We start from the raw sequence: 21,722 nt of genomic DNA, 5'->3' as shown, positions 1-21,722 counted from the left end.
GCTAATGCCTAGACATAATATATCCAACTTCATTCGCCTTATCAATTAAATCAGTTCCTCTGTCAAAGAGCGAATTAGATTGGTCTGGCAAATTGTATTTTCTACATTTACTTATTTATTGCACTTATATACCACTCCCATAGCCAGGGCTCTGGGCAGTTTACAAAAATTCTAAAATTAAGATTAAAACGAGTATACAAAATTTAAAATTCTAAAACACAGAACATACACACATAAAGCATTAAAAACTGTTTAAAAACTAAACATGTGGGTGATTAAGATGTACCGCCATATGCCTGGGCAAAGAGGAAAGTCTTAACCTGGCGCCGGATAGACAGCAGCGTTGGCGCCAGGCGAGCCTCATCAGGGAGATCATTCCATAGTCTGGGGGCCACCACCGAAAAGGCCCTGTCCCTCGTTGCCACACTCCGAGCCTCTCTCGGAGTAGGCACCCGGAGGAGGACCTTAAATGTTGAACGTAGTGACCGGGTATATTCACGTCGGGAGAGGCATTCCATCAGGTATTGTGGTCCCAAGCTGTGTAAGGCTTTATAGGTCAAAACCAGCACCTTGAATTGGGCTCAGAAACATACAGGCAGCCAGTGCAAGCGGACCAGAGCAGGTGTTATATGGTTGAACCTTCTGGTTCCCGAAATCAATCTGGCCGCTGCATTTTGCACGAGCTGCAGCTCTTTTATTAAGAAATGCAGACATTTATTAATTACCTGTGCAAAAGATCCCCTGACTGGAAAATATAATATGTGAATCAGCTCTTGGTTATCGTCATCAGAAGATTTAGATGAAGAACACACCACAGTGAGGAGAAAATTCAGAAGTGTGTCCATACTTGCCCTTATGACCTCCCTCTCCTTTGATCCCAATTCTTCCACAAGTAGGCATTAGTCATTGTGTGCAAAGTAACATCTTTCAGAACACCCATGCTTCCCAGCAGCTAAAATCTTCTAGTCTGAATCAAGAAGTGCAGAGGAAGCCATATGGATTCTACCATGGGTGCACAGTGGGAGACTCAATAAAGAGCTTGTCACAGTCCCTGAACCTGGAGAGGCACATGTTACTATCTTTTCTTTGATCTTTGGAGATACAGAACATCTCACTAAGGGAGGTAAGGAGAAGATGAGTGCAATATTCTATAGCAGATCACAGATATAAGCAGGTACCAATGAAAGATTTCACAGCATGAAGCAGATCAGGTGATAGTTATGCTTCAGCAGTATAACTGAAGACCTCAGAGTCACCATTTTTGAAAGCACTTATAATAGTGTAGTTAAGAATACTCTTGAATACAAGCAGAGTGCCACAAGAGAGTGCCACAATTATTGCTGTAGCAAAATAGTGTGTGGGGAGAATTGTCCAAATACTGGCTAGTGTACATGATCCATAGTTAATGCGATGTATTCTTTTTCACAAAATGTTCTCTTGAATGCTTTTATAACACTCACGAAAACCTAGTTTATTTCCGTAGCTACAATCTTAAGATGACTATGCTAGAAATGTCCTAACAACTCAGAAGATAAAAAAATAGTAATAATATTGGGCATTAGATGCTCATGCACTTGTGGGCTAAAGAATTTCCATGGAATTTCACGCTACTCTCCCTTCCTCTGCAGTATCCAAAGGATCAGAAAGGCAGAGGACACAGCTCACATAAGGATTTGGTTCACATATCTGTCTTGCCCCAAGTCAAGAATCCATCACCCAATGACAGCTGAAATGAAAACATGGCTGCTTGAGTGGAATTGATACATACTCCCTAGGAATTTGCATCCAATAAATGTGGTTCAAAGCAACTTTAACTTTTTGAATTCCATAGAGAGTTGCAAGGACATGGTTGGCTCACCATGTAAAATTTGCATCAACAGAAATGCTTAAAAAAAAAACCTGTGAAGACAGACAGACCCGATATGATATGAAAAGCATTATGCTGGAGGCGATTTTCCATGTTGATTGTTCAGGTTGAATCTATGAGTACAGTATTAGATTCCTGCTATTTTCTGTAGACAGAATCATGCCAAATTTATGAAGCAAGGACAATAAATTTGAATATGTGTACACCTGTTCAGGAATCAAATATATATGGAAGCAACTGCATTAGAAGAAGGCCAATGAGGTAAAAATGCTACTTTCTGACTGCTTTACAATCACAATCAACCTGGGCTTTGTTTGTTTCTAATGGGTTTGTTTCTACAATGGATGGTCATATCTAGGGGTGTGCACGGACCCCCCGCTCCGCTTCACTTGCAGATCCGCCATTTTTCGGATCGGGCCGCTCCGCCCCGCCCCCGCTCCACCCACTTCCGCTCCGCTCCGCCCGGAGCTCCAGATCCGGATCCGGAGCTCCGTTTCCCCCCCCAATAGGCTTGCATTGAAAGCTAAAAAATTATACAACTTTTTTTCTGTTCAAGTTAGAAACCTCATGTTTGGCACCATGACACCTCATGGGGATATACACACGCACGCCAAGTTTCAAAGCAATCCCATCATCCCCTGATTTTTGGCGAATTTTTGAAAATCGGGCACCCCACACACAACATCCCTGCGAGGTGTGTTAAAAAACACGGGGAAAAGCCCGTTCAGATGAAGAAAGAGAAGTTTCCCAGAATCCCAAGTTACCTGTTTTGCCTATGCCCTCCTCCAACTTTGGGATCATCATGACCGGGAGCCGACTCTGCCCCTCAGCCCTTTGAAAAAGGTATTTTTCCCGCCAATTTTTTAAAAACTTCTAGCCCGCGACCCGTACGATGCAGAAAGTTGAGAGTGGTCTCAAAATGACCCCCATCCACGACTCTCTGTGCACAAGAATTTTCAGAATGATAGCTTAACCCCCCCAGTTATCCCCGATTCTTTCCCTCAATGCAATCCTATGGGCGAAAAGCCGAAAACGCAGTTTGAGCCGCGCGGTTGACCCGATTTTCACAAAAATATAGCCCGCGACCCGTACGATGCAGAAAGTTGAGAGTGGTCTCAAAATGACCCCCATCCACGACTCTCTGTGCACAAGAATTTTCAGAATGATAGCTTAAACCCCCCCCCCAGTTATCCCCGATTCTTTCCCTCAATGCAATCCTATGGGCAAAAAGCCGAAAACGCAGTTTGAGCCGCGCGGTTGACCCGATTTTCACAAAAATATAGCCCGTGACCCGTACGATGCAGAGAGGTGAGAGTGGTCTCAAAATGACCCCCATCCACGACTCTCTGTGCACAAGAATTTCCAGAATTATAGCTTCAAAAACAACGTAGTTATGCGCGATTATTTGCCGCAATGCAATCCTATGGCGAAATGTTTTCAAGATAGCGACCGGAGCGCTCCGCCTGAACTCGGAGCTCCGAAAAATGGCCGCTTCTCTTCGCCTTGCTTCTAGGGGGTCCGCGGTCCGCTCCTACTCCGCCTCTGGGTAAGGCGGAGCAGGCCAATCCGCTACTGCTTCTACGCTCCTAATCGGAGCGGAGCACATCCCTAGTCATATCTTTCTAGCAATGCACACTGCAACAGAGGTAGCAAGCTCATGGAGAGCAAAATGGGGGATTTAGTTCAAGGCGGATAAGCCCTAAGTCATTTCCCCAGAAACATCCATCTAACTTGCTTTAACCTTTAAAACACACCTAATGTTTTGATGACATTTGTAAAGTATAAGCTATTATTGTTTTGTTTAAAGGAAGCCTCCCCTTTTTGCAAAGCTTAAGCAATAGACAGTGTTCCATTTGCTTCCTATATGACAACAGCCTCAGAAGATAAATAATTTAGCAACCATTCTAAATCAAGCATGGTATATTTGTTACAGTCTAGCAGACAGAAGGAATTGTTTCAAGAAGTGTGTGTGTGTACAAAATATCCATTATATATAACACAGAACAGAAAACCCAGGCAATTTTCAGATGGAGAATAAGATTAGACAAGTTATAAATATTGTTGCAAATGTACCCTGTCAAATGGTGTGTGTCACAATTTTGGCTATTACAGATTAAAAGTAAACTTTCCTCTCACCTTTTTTTACACGTCGGAGAGGTTACAGCCTTTTCAGTTTGATATATCTGTATTAACAAAGTTGATGATGTTCCTGCATCTGTTATACTTGAAATCCTTTCTCCATGTATGCCACTTTGCACTACTTTCAGCAATAGTGATATAGGCCCTGTTTAGAAGACACCTTAAACCAATGCTTTAACCACAGTGATTAATGGCTTGGGACCGCAATACCTGATGGAACGCCTCTCCCGACATGAACCTACCCGTACACTGCATTCAACATCTAAGGTCCTCCTCCAAGTGCCTACTCTGAGGGAAGCTCAGAGGATGGCAACAAGGGAGAGGGCCTTCTCAGTGGTTGCCCCCCGACTGTGGAATGATCTTCCCGATGAGGCTCGCCTGGCGCCAACGTTGTTATCTTTTCGGCGCCAGGTCAAGACTTTTCTCTTCTCCCAGGCATTTTAACAGAATTTAACAACGTTAAGTTTGTTTTTAATGGACCCCAGAATTGTTTTTAAATGGTTACTGTTGTTTTTATACTGTTTTTATGTTTTTTAAATTTTTGTATACTTTTAATGTTTACTATTTTTAATTGTTGTAAACTGCCCAGAGAGCTTCGGCTGTGGGGCGGTATATAAATGTAATAAATAAATGAATAAATAAATAAATAAATAATGCTTTTTGCCTTAATCAGTGTGGCTAAAGCTGTAGTTGAAGGTGTCTTCCAAACAGGGCCATACAAAAGCAAGTAAGGAATTGCTCAACCAGTTATAAAGCATAGTTACCAATGTAACTCCATAATTAAATCATTCTTCCAGGTGCTCTTTACATAAACTTTATGTATTTACGCATACTCTTCCAACTCCTTCAACACACCAATCACTTTATTGGCATATTATCAACCATTTTATTGTGCTATATCCATTAAGTTTGTTGTCACACTATATTCAGCATTATTTGTGCCTGTTAGCACTACTGAGTTGTACTTGAGGATATGTTCCTGTGCCATTTTCTTTTACAGAATGAGCTCTGTTAGTAAGGGGCGACAAATACTTTATTGCTCTGATAAATCAAGACTGATACCAAGGGCTAATTTATACAAACTGAACTTTCTTACACACACAGTGCAATCCTATATGTGACTTCTCAGAAGTAAGCCCCACCAAGTTCTGTGGGACTTACTCTCAGGTAAGTGAGTAGTGAACATTTATTGCTACTTTCCACAACCTGGTGCCCCCTAAATGGTTTGGATTACAACTCCTAGCATTCTTGACCATCAGCCATGCTGGCTGGAGCCTAGGGGAACTGAAGTCCAAAACATCTGGAGGGCACTAGGTTAGGGAGAGCTGATGTATAGGGTTGAGCTGCACATCGCTTCCATGTCAGAAATTGCATGAATCCTATGTAATTCAGTGAACTGATTGGATGTGATGAACACATGTGTCTATGTCAGGGGTGGGCAACTTGTGGACCTCCAGATATTTTGCCCTACAACCTCCCTCATCCCTCATCATTGACTATGCTGGCTAGAGCCTAAGGAAAATGTAGGACAAACACCTGAAGAGCCACAAATTAGCCAACCTTGGTCAATGTAGTTATGTGTACATGGCAAAGCCACAAAATAGTCTTGTGTGGATTCATCACATATACAAGGTTGTTGTTGTTGTTGTTGTTTTTTAAAAAATGAACTCAATATTTCCAAAATTGCAAAAATGTTCAATAAAAAAATAAATAAGGTAATGTGTTTGAAATACTATCACTATCAATATTTTTTCATCGCACTAGTAGGTGAACATATAAAAGTCATGGATAATAGTGAGAAGAACAATTCCAAACATATTGTTAAAAGAAAGTCATAATAGCGATCAGTAGAAATATTAATCAAATAAAGGCTAATTCACACACTTCAATTTTCTAGGGGCAGAGTAAATGCACTTTTAACTGGGTTCCCTTAGGACTTGTTCCCATATTATAAAGAAAAATAAAGTGAGAGATATCCCCTTTCTCCACGTTACAGAAACCTCCTCACAGTGGCATTCCTTTATAAACCTCAGATGCTTGCATGTTACTTACTTTGAGGAGATATACAAGTATTCTTTACTATGTATCTCTATCAAATTATTTCTGTTATTCTGGCAAATGTATCTTGATGTATCTTTGGGAAATACGTACCGAAAACCTGGATTCACTTGGAATGAGAAACTGGATCACTTATTTTAATACATTTGTACACCATCCATCATCCAAGAGATTCCAGGGTGGTGGACGGCTAATATATCATAAAGCACCAAAATGTACAACAAAACCAAACATCAAAAATAAAGTAAGGCAGCAACTAAGACACAGCAGGCTAAGGCCTTTTTAGAACTAAAATGCCTGATCCAATGTAAATGACTTAAGCTGGTGCAAAAAGAAAGAAAGAATGTAATGTAGCTGCCAGGTGCATCTCTTTCTGGAGGGCATTCTGTAACTGGGGCACTACAACTGAGAAAGAGAAAAATCCTTTGTTGTTGTGCAATCACTTCTGATATGGAAAGCATTTGGAGAAGAGCTTCAGCAGAAAATCTCAAAACACAGAGAGGCTGCTTAAGGCAGGGTCTACACTACTGCTTTAAAATGGTTTATAACAGTAGTGACACACTCCATATAAAGTTTTCAAACAGTTTTAAAAGTGTCATATCCTGCTTGGTGTAGATCTGGCTTAAGAGGTAGAGTGCCAGTTCCAAGTCCTAGATCAGCCTTGTTAAGCAGATTCACAGAGGATTATAGAACAAAGAAACTCAGTGAGAAAACTCAGCTGGTTAAAGGCAGTTCATGTGCTCACTTGAAATTGTAGTTATGGGTTTATTACAGATAAACTAATCTCCAAGCTATTCCAAATGTGTTGGAATACAAATCCCAGCATCCACAGCCATGGTGGCTGGTGGATGCTGGGAGTGGTAGTCTAACACATCTGCAGGGCACCACCTTGGGGAAGGCTGTCCTACATGTTTACACCCACATTGTGAGTCTCAATAAAAACACATTAAATAAACGTCAACCTTCACTTTAATGATATATTGTGGTCACCAAGTCCCACCATTTACGAGCATAGAAGACCAGCCCTATCCACAGCACAAGACCCTTGAATTAAGGAGTGCTTTGTCACAATGTCTTATTTATGACAATGGCTTTGACATAGTTTCAGGTAACTAAGCTATCATCAGATGACAGATGTCAGTCAAATAGGCCTCTGAATAAACTAATATGTTTTGGGTTTTTTTTTTCCTGAACTGGAGAGAAAAAAATCATACTAAATCATTGTCTATAGTTGAAAACATTCAGAAAGCCTTTACAATCTTCCAGGACTGCGTTAATATCAAATTCTACTTACCCTAGGTAGCCTACTGATATTAGGAGATGTTAGTTAAATACAACTCTCTCAATCATCATCATCATCATCATCATCATCATCATCATCATCATCCCATCAAATTACCTGAGTACTTCAGGAAAAACAAATCTCTTTCTGGTCATGAAGCTTAGATCCACCTTGCAGTCACCAAGTCTTGGTCACTGTTTAAAAGAAATAAATACCAGTCAGCGAATCACATTTACAAATGTATCTTTCATAAATTTGGTTGGAATGCTTTGTAAAGCAGATTCACAGAGGAATATAGAATGAAGAAATGCAGTGAGAAAATGGTTAAAGACAATTCATGTGATTACTTGAAATTGTAGTTATGGGTTTATTACAGATAAACTAATCTCCACGCTACATGAAAAGAAAGCTATATTTGTGACACTAATGTATGACAATTCATACAATCCAACTGTGACAGGTATAACTAGCATATGATCATGCTAATTGCTTCTCAGTCATACCATTGTTCTTCATGTACATTTTAAGTGGCCTGCTATACCATTTAAAATATACTTTACAATAGGGGTTGGGAAGCTGTGGGACTACTGGGCTACAACCACCATAATCCCAAATGGGATGGGTGGGGCTAATGGGAGATGGAACCCAACAACCTCTGGAGGTCCACAGGTTCTCCAACATTGCCTTAAATCTAATGAGAATGCCGGACATATCACGGTGTACAAAGACCATGTGCCTAAGCACTAGTTCTCATTGAGGTCATGCACCTGTACCTGGGCTTTACCTCTTCAGAGACCAGGGCTAGGTCTACACTAGTGCTTTTTATTAGTAATGAAGTGCAGTGACCACTGTTGGGGCACATTATGCATTCCACATACCACTTTTCTAGTGTTATTTCCCACTTTTTATTCTGTATTATCCAAAGCACCACAACCAACGTCATTATGTTGCGCAAAGGGATATAGCATCACCATAATAGGAACGTATTGATACGACATAAGGTCGATGTTCACATGACTGCCACATGAAAAAGCAGCATGCACATACAAACAGGCTTCACTGGAACCGCTCACTGTTAAATCTGATTTTGTGTGGGGGAATTTATTTTAATTATTATTTTGTGTGGACGAGCTTCAGTCATTCACGGTCCCACCTGCAACTTATTGCTGCTTCATTCTATTAGGTGCAATGCAACCCTAAGGATCATAGACTATTCAGAGTCTTCCACGTATTCTTCACTGGTACAGTTCAGAGACAGATTTACCACCTCAGTGAGAATGAGGCCTAGGAAAGCTACTTGCACTTCTGAACTCTTTGTCCAGAGTCTTCCCTAGCCATAGGCCCGGATTGGCTCACTGGTATCTGCCTGGACCACATAACTTTTTCAAGTACCTTGGATCATGAAAAATGGTTTATCAGTTTTTCGATTCTTACAGGTGAGGCAGCTTTCGTATAGGCATGTGTGACCCTGGTTCAGATTGAGACCGTGGTGATTCAGGAGGAGAGATTTAAGCTCCCATTTCCATCCTGAAAGTCCACCCCCATTGGAAAAAAATCCAGCCCTATTAGAATTACGTAGATTGATTTTTTTTAACCCGTCCCATGGGGGGGGGGAATTTTTGGACAAAAACAGGAGGAGCTTAAATCTCCCCCTCCTGAATCGCCATGGTCCTGATTAGAATTGGGGCTATTCACACTTACACTAAAGTAAGTAAGCCAAACTCACATTTAGTTTGGCCCTCAGATAACTTCTGTGGGATCCTTAAGATTTCACTTAATAGAATATAGTACAAAAAGTCCTAAGCACTTTTACTATTACTCCCCGCAGATGTTTTCTTCCTTGTCTTCAAACCATATGTGGATGGGGAGCAAGTGCTCGCAACTTCCTTGTCCCCACTGATTCCACTCCAAATTGAAGCTGATGGTCTGAAGAATTTGCACATTTAGCTGAATAAACTCAGAATCTTCCATGTGATCAGCTGAATGTACAAAGACATTTCCTGAAATTGTTGCAAAGGGTTATGAAGTCCCCCCCCCCCGTTTGGGACACATTGCACTAAAACACTTTGGATAACATCAGTAGCTGCATATAGACTTGGGCAGGATCTACACTACTGCTTTATAATGATTTATAACAGTAGTGACAACTGTTTAGGCCCAGGACACACTACATATGCAGTTTTCAAAATGTTTTCAGAGTGTTATATCCTGCTTGGTATAGATCTAGTTGTGTACAGTAAAAGCAGGAGAAGTGGGAGTGCTATAGACCCAACCCCTCTTTACCTGTTTCCATAGAACCAAGGGTGATTTTTGAAGAGGAGAGCCTCCCGTGTCCATGGAGGCTCCAATGTTCTCAATCACGTGGAGGGTCTTCTCTTCCAAAAGTCACCCTTGGTGCTATGGAAGCAGGTAAAGAGGGGGTGGGCTATACCATTGGGCTTGAGCATTTCCCCTCTTCACCAGTTTACTGTACACAACTACAGATTGCCTAATTAGGACTAGTTATGGCACTACATTCACTACTGTGTTAAGCTCGGTTCTGTTTCTGTTTCATCTTGATGACCAAAAGAGCCTGATTGATGACTTGGACCTGTGAATGAACTGTGGTTCATTTTCTCAGTCCCTGGCTTCTTTGTTTCCCTTCTCCTTTGCCTGCTCCCTCCCTATATCCAAAGCGCCATTGTTGCACTGTAATGCTGGTATGTGGAACAGCTTTCACCCACTGCCTCTGTAGCCTGGTGAAACAACTCATGGTTCTGGGTTCACACATAATGACAACCCATGTTTTAAACAATCCAGACTTCACAACCAAACCATGTATTCTCTTTCTGGATTGTTCATGGTTAACAAATCATGGTTTGTTAGCATGGCTGTGTTCACCCCATATGACAACCCAGAATTCAATAACCCATACTATGGGTTAGCACTATGTGCAAGTTCAGCCATTCAGTCCATGACCCCTGATTGGTTGGGATCACTCTAGGAAAGAGAAAGAAAAAAAAGCCATGAGCATAGAAAAAAAATGTTGCTGAAACAGGAAACAATGGCAGAAAGAGCATATATTTAAGGTTCTCCAACCCATCCTTCAAACACTACTTTTAAACTGAAAATTGAAACGGGCAATCATTTGGTGCAGTTGGATCAATCCTATATATTGTACAATATCTTCCTCCTTTCCCTGGACATGTCTACACCTAAGGATACAGCAAGAGGGAGGAGAGAGTATCACGGACTTAACTGCTTCCGTGATCCTCCCCCAGCATCTATACGGCCATGTGACATCCCAGAAGGGAAGAAAGACATCATGGGCGCCTCTTTTTTTTTTTTTTTTTTAAGAGAAGCTCTGCACTTGCAGTGAAAACCTAAGTAACCCCCCGCTAAACTCCATGACCAAACCCCTTGCCATCCCAGGGATGGCAAAATTGCTGCCATGCCACCCCCATGGGCACGAAGCCACCCCACACAGATCCTTGCCCAATTGAGGACCTGAGAGGCTGCACCACACGAGCTGCAGTCATCAGGGTTTTCCTGGGACTGTGGAAAAACTGGGAAATCCCAAGTTTCAATATCCCAGGGAAAGTCTGTGGTCGTCCCCAGTTGACCCCGGAATATCCTGTGTGTCATTTGGATACACAGGGACAACATAGAGATGACCCTGGAATAAATGAATCACATAGACATGCTCTCTCTCTCTCTCTCTCTCTCTCTCTCTCTTCCTTGTGTGTGGTTTTTCTTTTCTTTTTCTTTTTGTGACGCACCTTTCAGGCAGATAAGCCAAGAAAGTAAGTAGCTTTTAGGTGCAGGATCAATATCTTCAACTGTTCCTCTCTGTTTAGCCTTATTTTAAGTGCTGCTCCCCACTCACTCTTATAAACAGGGCATTTCTTTTCAAATTTAGCACATCAGCTTTGCTAAGAGGGAAGGCACACAACCCTTCTTTGTATGTTTACACAGAGTTATCTGAGTGTTTGTTTATTTGTTGCTAGAGTGATGCAACAACAACAACAAAAAAACAACAACAAACCACCAGTGGATTTAATCTCCACTTTTCCTTTTGCATACAGTCATATGCTACTTGTGCTCAATGATTCTTTAGGAATAAGAGGGTTGTTGTTTTTAGGAACCAACATGTTGTGGCAGGCATTCCAGGAAAGGAAAGATATATTAAAATGATTTCAGCAATTTTCTTTGCTGTTCAAAGCTGTGACCCTTTGCATAGCAGCTCCAGTTAAATTCTATTTAATGGCACAGATCGACATAGAAAACCTTAAGGCGTGGAACGCAGAAGCCTCATGTATTCATTTTATGGAGAATATAACATTAACGTAGAAATACTTTTATGAATCATCAGCTGGGTTTCACAACTAAATAGAAGTCTACATTATTTCAAAAGACCATATTGTGCCGTACATTGGTTTTCAAAATTTTGAAAGCAACTTGAGTAACTTCATACTAAAATCATTGCTTTTACAACTCGTTACTTTTACATAGACCTCGACATATTTCCCACCAATGTTTAATAGACAAGTGACTGTAGCACAAGCCTTTCCCATATTATCTGGCACAGTTGCAGTATGATGGTGACTATCAAATACAGGCTCTACGTTGCCAGGGGAGCCCAATAGCTTTTGTGAACTGCCCAGAGAGCTTCGGCTGTGGGGCAGTATGTAAATGTAATAAAATAAATAAATAAATATCTTTTGAAACTCTGGGAGAAAAATTACACTGATTTGACCCTTTCTCCAAAAGTACCTGTGGAAATGAGGCAAAATGCTCTCGAGGCGAATTCCCAGACTTGGTTCCTTCAGATGTGTTGGACTATGAGTTGCCAGCATTGCCATTATCCATGCAGTGTGGGAATTATGGGAGTTGTAACCCAACACATCTGGAGGGTACCAGGTTAAGGGGATCATCAGAAGGGGGGAAATCATGCTTCCTTACCGTCACTCTTACTTCCTGCTGCTCTTCCGCTATAGGGATGAGAAGAATCACACAGGAGAGAAAGTGGAAACGAGCTGCAACCACACGGCCCATTCAGTGAAGTGGGACAGTGCCCTCTAGTGGGCATTTTACAGCAAAACTGCTCTGCACATGGCAGGAAATAGCGACCAATTTCATTATAACTCAGAAGAGTTGCATTTTGTTTGGATTTTTTTTTTAATGAAAAAATGGCAGAAGGAGCAGGAAACTAGCGGGAGGCACGCAGTAGGCAGAAGGCATTGTGAGAGGGACCCGCGAAAATCCGTGTGCTATAAAACACTTGTCTGATGACACTCTAAGGAAAGCTGTTCTAGGAACCACTCAGGTTCCTAGAACATTGCCACATATACAGGATATTCACAGGTTTGTAGGCAAGAGACACCACTGCTTTTGGCTTGTTAATTTTAAAATTGTTTTAATTTTGTTTGATTAAACTTCTATTTATTTTATATTGTTAGTAGACTTGGGCATTCCCAGATGGAACAGGGATCCCTTATTTACATACACACAGCAATAAAGGTCTTTCTATAGAGATTTTCTACACCTCAGTGTTCTCAACCAACCCATATGTGATACAGAGGGTTGAGCGATTTGTGGTGAAAGCTGCTAAATGTAAAGTTTTTTTTGATACTATTGCTATGAAGTGTTATATAGATTCAGAGATATGAATGCAATGTGATTGATAGGATATGAAAAGCATCTTCATGTTATATTATTGTCGCTAACTCACCCTATTTTAATTTTAGTTAAGGATTGTTATGTATTTCATACTTTTGTCATCTTAGTTATTTGTTATTTTTGATATTGTACAATAGTATTTTAAATTCTAAGTTTGCATGTGTTGCAATGATCTCCGGATTGAGCAATAAATGTATTATTTTATTCTTGTTCATTGTACTTAGGGCTGGGCTTATGCCACAATTATGCACGAGTCCAGAAAAAGTGCTGGGAAGATACTCTAGCTTCCTGGGAATCTCAGCTTTTCTCTCTTTTTTAAAAGCAAGTTTCCAGCCCACATGCTTCCTGAAATTCCTGAAGAGGAACCTAAATGGAAGTGGTACGGCTTTGGTTGCCTTTATAACTCTTTACCATTCCTTATGTCTAGCAGAGCCAAACTAAAATTATAAAAAATAGTAGACAGTGAATGATTATGAAAAATAAGGGTGGGGGGGGGATATGCACAATGAATATAGTGGGGAAAAAATCCTCTTCCTTGGCTGCTATATCTTGGGAATTTCCCCCTATTTTGTCATTGCATTTCTTATCCAGGCATTCCTTCTCTTAATGCTCAGATGCATCAATCTCACTGATGAATATTACAGGGTCTCCATCTTTCAGTGGCACTCAAACTGCTTGAAGATGTATGTGGCTCAAGAATTCAAGTCTGACCACCCCAACACAGAACTGGTGCATGATACAGCCATCATACAGAGGCTACCTTAAATCCCTTTAGGTTGCAGCAGTCACCACATGGCAAACCATTCATGTGTAATCTCTTACCACATCATTGGGTAATTTCCTTCAGGCCTCTGCAGACCTTTTCCTTGCCATTTGCAGTAGTAGAGGAGTCACCTAATCTATAACGGAAGCAAGCTGCTAAATAAAGGACTCCCCACATAGCAATAGCTATAACATGCGCTCCTGCATTTGGCACAATTGATGTTTAGGAGAGAATTCCCCTCGACCCTGCCTCAAGTCAGACTGAATGCCAATGACATCATTGTGTCAGCTTTAAACACACACACACACAGAGGCAGGATTTACACTACTGGTTTATAATGGATTATTATTATTATTATTATTATTATTATTATTATTATTAATATTATTTGTTACCCGCCTCTCCCTCTGGAACGAGGCAAGGAACAACATTAAATACAATACATAAAAGTAGTTAAAAGAGCATATAAAACAAATACAATATTAAAATAACAATCCCAACATATTAAAATTCTTAGGTTTAAAATTCATCTGGGTAGGCCTGCCAGAAGAGACTAGTCTTTATGGCTGTCTTAAATTCGGAAAGAGTATTAAGGCGATGATCCTCCGGCAGGCCATTTGACAGTCTGGGGATGGCAGAAGAAAAGTCCCTCTGGGGCTTCAGCTAGACCTATGGGTCTAGCATGATGGAGGGGTGAGGATCTCATGATATTGTTATCGCGAGATCTCCCCCTCTGTTTACACGCGGCGAGTGAGGACCTCAGAGGGAGAAGACGTTGAGCCCGCCATTTTGTTTTTAAAAAGAAAACAGAAGGAGTGCACGAGTGTTCCTGCGCTAAAAGGTAGGTTGTTTTTTCTTAAAAAATAATAATTTCCCTGCTCCTCCCACCCCACGCCCGATGGGCGCAGAGCTCCTGAGGAGCTCTGCGCCCCGTGCACAGTTCCCAGCTCTCATGAGACCATGGAAAAAGCAGGCTGAAAAGGTAGGGCGATATCCTGGGGAAAGGGAGGGATCATCCCTCCCTGCTCCCGGGATCCCTGTGCATCATGTGGAGGCACAGGGACGATAACGGAGATCGCCCTGGGATATCACCTTGTCTAGCTATGGCCTAGGTAACAGTTGTCAGCCTAGTTGTGGCTGACTGGAGCAAACCCTTCCCAGAGAACCTGAGTGTACGGGGTGGATTGTATGGGAGAAGGTAACCTGGACCTGGACCATGTAGAGCTTTAAAGGTAATAACCAACACTTTATACTTCACCCAGAAATATAATGGCAGTGACAACTGTTGGGGCCCAGGACACACTCCATATGCAGTTTTCAAACTGCTTTCAAAGTGTTATATCCTGCTTGGTGTAGATCTGGCCAAACAGAGAGAGAGAGAGAGAGAGAGAGAGAGAGAGAGAGAGAGAGAGAGAGAGAGAGATTTCCCTTAGTAGATGGCACAGTTCAGTTTCCTTGCTTGCACCAAGGCCAGATCTACAACATGTGTCAAATCATTACGAATGTGGAATAAAAAGCAGGAAATAACATCATGAAAGCAGTATACGGAATATGGATTGTGCCCCAACACTTACCAGTGCACTTCAATCCCACTTTAAAGCAGATGTGTAGATCTAGTCCCAGCCTGCTAGTGTAATGCACTCTGCATGGGGCTGTCTGAAGAATGCTCCAAGTGGTGCAGAATTCTGCTGCCAGATTACTGGCTGGAATATGCTGTTTTTTTATCCACTTCAGCAGTTCTAAGCTCTAATGGCTCTAAACCCAATTCAAAGAGCTGGGCTCAAGTCAGGATAACTTAAGCACCGCCTTCTTCTAAATGAATCTACCTTCTCACTGAGGTCACCATAGTAAGCCCTGCTTTGTGTAGATGTCTGCCACGCGGTGGGTATCTATTACATGAAAAAGGGATTTCTCAGCGGTGGGTGCTGAGGCTATGAAATTCTTTCCCTTCTGATGTTTGTTTGACTCCCTCATTATTAAGGCCATAGCTAGATGGGGTGTTATCCCAGGGATAGTCGAGGGATCGTACCTGTGTATCCACATAACACAGAAGGGATCCTGGGAGCAGGGAAGGATGATCCCTCCCTTTCCCTGGGATATCACCCTACCCTTTTTTCACGGCATCGGGGGTGGGGTGGGGGGAGCAGGGAAATTATTATTATTTTTTAAAAAACCAACCTTACCCTTTTACTTACGAGCACTTGTGTGCTCCGTCCCTTTTAAAAAACAAAACAAAATGGTGGGTGCAACGTCCTGTTGCTCCTCAGACATCGCGAGCTGTGTGTAGACAAAGAGGAGATCTTGCGATAACCACATTGTGAGATTCTCACCCCTCCATCATGCTAGACCAGGTAGGTCTAGCCATGGCCTAAGATTCAGATGGCAAGTGACAATGATACTGTTTCAGAGAACCTTGGAGCTAACTGAATGAATAGCTGCCATTTGACATGTCTGTTCTTTTTCTGAGGATATTTATGGCTTTCTTATTTGTTGTTTTATTGTCTATTGCTTGTTGTTGTTGTTGTTGTTCTAACCCTGATTGATCTTACTTTAATGGCTTGTTTTATATTGTTGCAGTAAGCAGGAGATTCTAACAAGTGGACTGGTAGGGTATCTATATTTTAAATAGTGCTGTGCTGAAAATTTCTCCCATGAGAATTTCAACCATTCCCATTCAACTTGATAGAAAAGAAATTGCTTTCGAAAATGAAAGAAGAAATTTCTGTGAAATTGTCAGGTTTGGTTGAGACTTCTTGTACTTATCTTACTTCTGAGTTGGCTGAAGAGTGTGTGTGGGGTGTCCTGTCTTTCATTGTACAATCATCTCTCTGATAGCCTGTAGCCTCCTTGGCTTCCTGCACTTCCTGCCCAGGGGAAGACATCTCCTAGGGCCTTTTGAGATCTGGAAGTGCAGGCAGCCTGGGAGACTGTAGAGCAATGGTGACACATGTAATAGAAAGAAAAATATAGGCAGTGCCCTCCACACAGTGATTAGGTAAGGTCAAAAACACCACCAACTCACATTCAAAATAAATTATAAAATGTCCTAACAATGAGGCAGAAAAATGGGAGCCCATTTCATGGTGGACAGAAAACTTTCAGGGTACTCCTGAGATTTTTCTTTTCTTACCTCCTAGAAATCAAAGGACACTTTAGAGAAATTATGCCACATTTTCTTCACCATTATTTTTTTGTGGTGGCTGCATTCTGTCCCCTCAATGCCCTGGAGTGATGCTAGGTGTATGTGGCATTGGGGAGGATGCAAAATGGGGTCCAGGCTGCCAACACAGTTGATGCAGTGCAAAACAAACCCCCCCCCCAAAAAAAACCCCTCAGGACAAAAACAAAGAAGCTGTTCTACAACCCTTGCCAATGGTGATTCCTACCAGTAACTTTTGAAAACCTCCCAGAGAGGTTTGGCTATGGGGTAGTATATAAATGTAAGAAAATAAATAAATACCAGTGAGAAACTGTTGGAGAATTTCTCCTCCTCCTGGAGAAATTCAGTGAAATTGTCCCTTCAAATTGTCTACCAGAAATACAGTGGAGAATTTTAAGAGGCCACTTGTGCACAGCTCTGGTTTTAAATAGAGAAATCCGTGTTTGTAACGTACCTTTCCTACTGTTTCCATGCATACTTTAATCTGGATGAGTTTGGTTAATTTATGATGGTTTGTAAATTCTGCTTTCATGTAAGAGGCTGGGCAAGAACTTTCCTCCTTAGTTCATGCTCTCTCTCTCTCTCTCTCTGTCACACACACACACACACACACACACACACACACACTCACATTTTGCAGCTTTTATGACTTTACGTAGAAAAGTCTTAAAACCCAGACAACCTATTTCGATGGGATTATACGGCTCTTCTCAGGTAGTTAAAGTCACTCAGCCTTTTGACCTTGTGTCTCCTACCACTTCTGCAGGCATAATCACCCGCGAACACACCGCTTGTCATGTGTGTCTTATTACCAAAATAAAAAGGTCGGCCATCCAGCAACCCGATCTGTAGCATCAGGTTCACTGGGTACATATTTATGATGAGAAAATAACGTGAACTTAATAAGCGACACTGCTAATTAGTGCATTGTCTCTCCAGGGAGATGAGATACATAAATAAAATTAAGAATGATTAAGTAGTGGGGGAGGGGAGGGAGGAGTCAAACTGGAATAAAAGGCATTTCTCAGGTCATTGGCTTAAAGACAGATATTTCATGCTAGGATAATGCTTACATAAGAAAAGTAAATCTATGAATGCTAGACATCCGCAGGCACTCAAGCTGAACATCACAGCCAATGGGCTACAGATTTGCTTTTGCTGAATGAGGCTGTAAGAAGCAGGCTTGCGACATTAGGTCAATGGTCCATCCCCTGCCAAGTATTCTTTGCATGCTCTAGTTGTACATTGATAACATAATTGGTATGAACAAGATGGATGGCAGGCTATCGTGGTGGGCTAGTGTGTGTTTTTCTAAATAAGTCTTCCAGGAAGCCAGGCATTCCTGTACAGAGATTGTTTGGTGGGATGCTAATATACACTCATTCTGTGATTACAAACTGTATGGCAAAGCTGCTAAATTGCATGAATCTCTCTGGGAGAGTGTAGGGATATTCTGGATGTGTGGCAAGTTCCACATGAATGAAGGATGTTTGAAAACTTTGCATAGTCTGGTATCTCTTCTGAGGTGTGTATTCCTTCCTAGACTTTAGCATTGAGATGTGAAACCGGTAGAATGGGATGATCTCATGGAGATATACCTCACCCCCTGTAAGAGTCCCAAAAGTTCTCAAATAAATGGACAGAGAAGCATAAGATCTGAAAACAAAATAATTGCAGAACTCTTCTTTAAGTCCTTTAAATAAACACAAACATTAATAAATAACTGTTTATGACATTTTGTCCTCTTCATTTCCAGTCTTCTCTCTGCCATTGCAGGCACTAGAAATTCTTCTTTAAAGAATCTTATTTAAAAACAAGAACATCCTCATTGATATTCCCAGGATTCTAAAGAGGTATAGACAAATCTGTTCCTTTTGGTTTATAATTTTTCCCATCTCCCCCACCCTTTGTAAAAGTCTGCATGAAAATGTGTCCATGTTTTTGTGTGCATTTCTCCTAATATATGCAATTTTTTTTGTATGCAAGTTTCCATAGGCATTATCTTTAATAGCAGTTTTCTTTAATATAATGTGGTTTTGTGTATTTTAGTCACAAATATATGCACACTTCAAATGCAAATACAGGGCGGGGGGTTGTATACACTTTCCCCTAACATATGCACTTTTGTCCAGACTTTTTGATTTGAAAAGTGCGAGTACCATTCTGGTTCATATATAGATGTGGGAATATGAATGTGTTATGTTCTGATCAAAATGCAAACTGAATTAAACTCTCCCCTATCCTTAGTTATAGAAGAGTGTCCTAGGCCCAGGCCACTCAGAACAGTTTAAGAAGCCAAATATGGTTGATCAAATTTATGCAGCCACTCCTGTTTTAGAGGAAGCATACAGCAGCAGCAGAGTAACAGAATGTAACATTATGTGTTGTCCACTACCAATTTTGGCACAGTATAATTCCTTCTGAAATATCCATTTGTATGTTATTCATCATCTCATCCCATAATACCGTTCCAGACCAGTACTCAATTATGAGTTACAAAATAAATAAAATCATTTCCTTTTTTCTTTTTAAATCTGCTCAGAACACAAATTTCATTAGCTGGCTTTAATCATACTGGGGATCATCAGAAGAACATTTTATAGCATGCTCGTTACTGGGCACTCATGGATTTTGTGGGTCCATGACAAAAAAAGAAAAGAAAAAAGACTCTAGAAAGTCTGATTTATTTTTTTAAATGGAACTTGCTGTGATCTCCTGCTGTGTGTAGGAGAAGTGGCATGATAAAAATGGCCACTGAATGGTCCAAGTGGTCATTCTTTACTTCCTCTTTCTTCTCAGTTGAGAAAGAGGAAGTATTGTGTGACAAAAGTGGGGCAGAGAAGCGACGGTAGGAAACCGTGATTTCCCCCCATTTGATAAAGTTCCTAATCACATGAAGTGGCAAATAAATCTACCTTATTCAAAGAGTAATGATCCTGTACTAATATCCCCAATTTAATGAAAATGATGGAGAAGCAAAATACAAATAAGACAATAAAGATGCCTTTTTAACAGTTCTGGATTTTTTACACCATTGCGCTGGGAATCCATCTATTTATCTGGTATGAATCAAGATTCAGAGAATGCTGAAATTCCTTAACAAGGTATGGGAGGAGTGGGTGGTATAACACATGCTTGTTATACCATCCTTTAATCTGTATGCTTGAATCAAGAACTCAGATGTTTTTTCCTCTTTTTTTCCTAAGGAGCAGGGAATGATTGTTCACATTCATTACTTCAGCCTCATTTAAACCTTGCCCTACATTAGTATTTAGACCAAGGGGGAGGGGGAAGCGTGACTTTCCACTGCCTTACTGTAATAGTTTTAATCATTACATTTGAAAGACTGCTGAAAGCTGACATATCAACGTATTTGAGAGAAAAGTGAAGGAAAGTCAAATTCCATGACTAAGTGGTGTTGGATTTATTTAGTTCTCCCCTCTCCCTCAGCTCATGTAAACACAACATTTCAGTGACTTAAAGCTTTTTGTCCCTAATTCTAGGAGACTCCAGTCTTTGTTTAGAAATAGCCCTTTAGTGGCTTCTGTCTGATTGAACTAAATAAATACTACATAAAAAAACCACGACCCAAATGGAGAAAAAGCATGAAAGACAATTCAAAGAAATCTGTAATCAATCATAGAATCATGGAATAGTAGAGTTGGAAGGAGCCTATAAGGCCTTTGAGTCCAACCCCCTGCTTATTGCAGGAATCCACCTTAAAGCATCCCTGACAGATGGTTGTCCAGCTGCCTCTGGAATGCCTCTAGTGTGGGAGAGGCCACGACCTCCCTAGGTAACTGGTTTCATTGTTGTACTGCTCTAACAGTCAGGAAGTTTTTCCTGATGTCCAGCCGGAATCTGGCTTCCCATAACTTGAACCCATTATTCCATGACCTGCACTCTGGGATGATCGAGAAGAGAACTTGGCCCTTCTCTGTGTTACAACCTTTCAAGTATCTGAAGAGTGCTATCATGTCTCCCCTCAATCTTTTATTCAGGCTAAACATGGCCAGTTCTTTCAGTCTCTGCTCATACGGCTTTGTTTCCAGACCTCCAATCATCCTTGTTGCCCTCCTCTAAACATGCTCCAGCTTGTCTGCATCCTTCTTGAAGTTTGGTGCCCAGAACTGGATGCAATACTCAAGATGAGGCCGAACCAGTGCTGAATAGAGGAGAATCAGTACCTGACTCGATTTGGAACCTATACTTCTATTAATGCCACCCAAAATAGTTTTTTTTTTGCTGCCACATCACACTGTTGGCTCATATCCAGCTTGTGATCTACAACAATTTCAAGTTCCTTCTCATTTGTTGTATTGCTGAGCCAAGTATTCCCCCATCTTGTAACTGTGCATTTGGTTTCTTTTTCCTATTTGTAGAACTCGGCATTTATCCCTATAAAATTTCATTCTGTTGTTTTCAGCACAGTGCTCCAGCCTATCAAGATCACTTTGAAGTTTGTTTCTGTCTTCCAGGGTATTAGCTATCCCACTCAATTTTGTGTCATCTGCAAATTTGATAAGCGTTCCCTGCACCTCCTCATCCAAATCATTAATAATAAAAATGTTGAAGAGCACTGGGCTCAGGACTGAGCCCTGCAGTACCACACTTGTTACCTCCCTCCAGTTTGAGAAGGTTCTGTTGATAAGCATTCTTTGAGTCTGATTCTGTAGCCAACTGTGGATCCACCTAATAGTTGTTCCATCTAGCCCACTTTTAGCTAGTTTGTTAATCAGAATATCATGGGGCACTTTGTCAAAAGCTTTGCTGAAATCAAGATATATTATGTTCA

General features: G+C 41.1%; 1 long non-coding RNA gene across 1 annotated transcript in view; it reads right to left on the bottom strand.

Moving 5' to 3' along the window:
- LOC134406894 (uncharacterized) overlaps positions 1–21,722 on the bottom strand; it is a 558,830-nt gene that overhangs the window by 128,423 nt on the left and 408,685 nt on the right. Inside the window, exon 3 of the long non-coding RNA XR_010025990.1 lies at positions 7,464–7,540. This is a non-coding gene — a long non-coding RNA (uncharacterized LOC134406894). The remainder of the gene's footprint in view (positions 1–7,463; positions 7,541–21,722) is intronic.

The sequence above is a fragment of the Elgaria multicarinata genome, chromosome 1 (assembly GCF_023053635.1).
Source record: "Elgaria multicarinata webbii isolate HBS135686 ecotype San Diego chromosome 1, rElgMul1.1.pri, whole genome shotgun sequence".
NCBI classification, from domain to species: Eukaryota; Metazoa; Chordata; class Lepidosauria; order Squamata; family Anguidae; genus Elgaria; species Elgaria multicarinata.
Note: the sequence above shows the minus strand (reverse complement) of the source record. Positions and strands in the feature narration are given on the sequence as shown.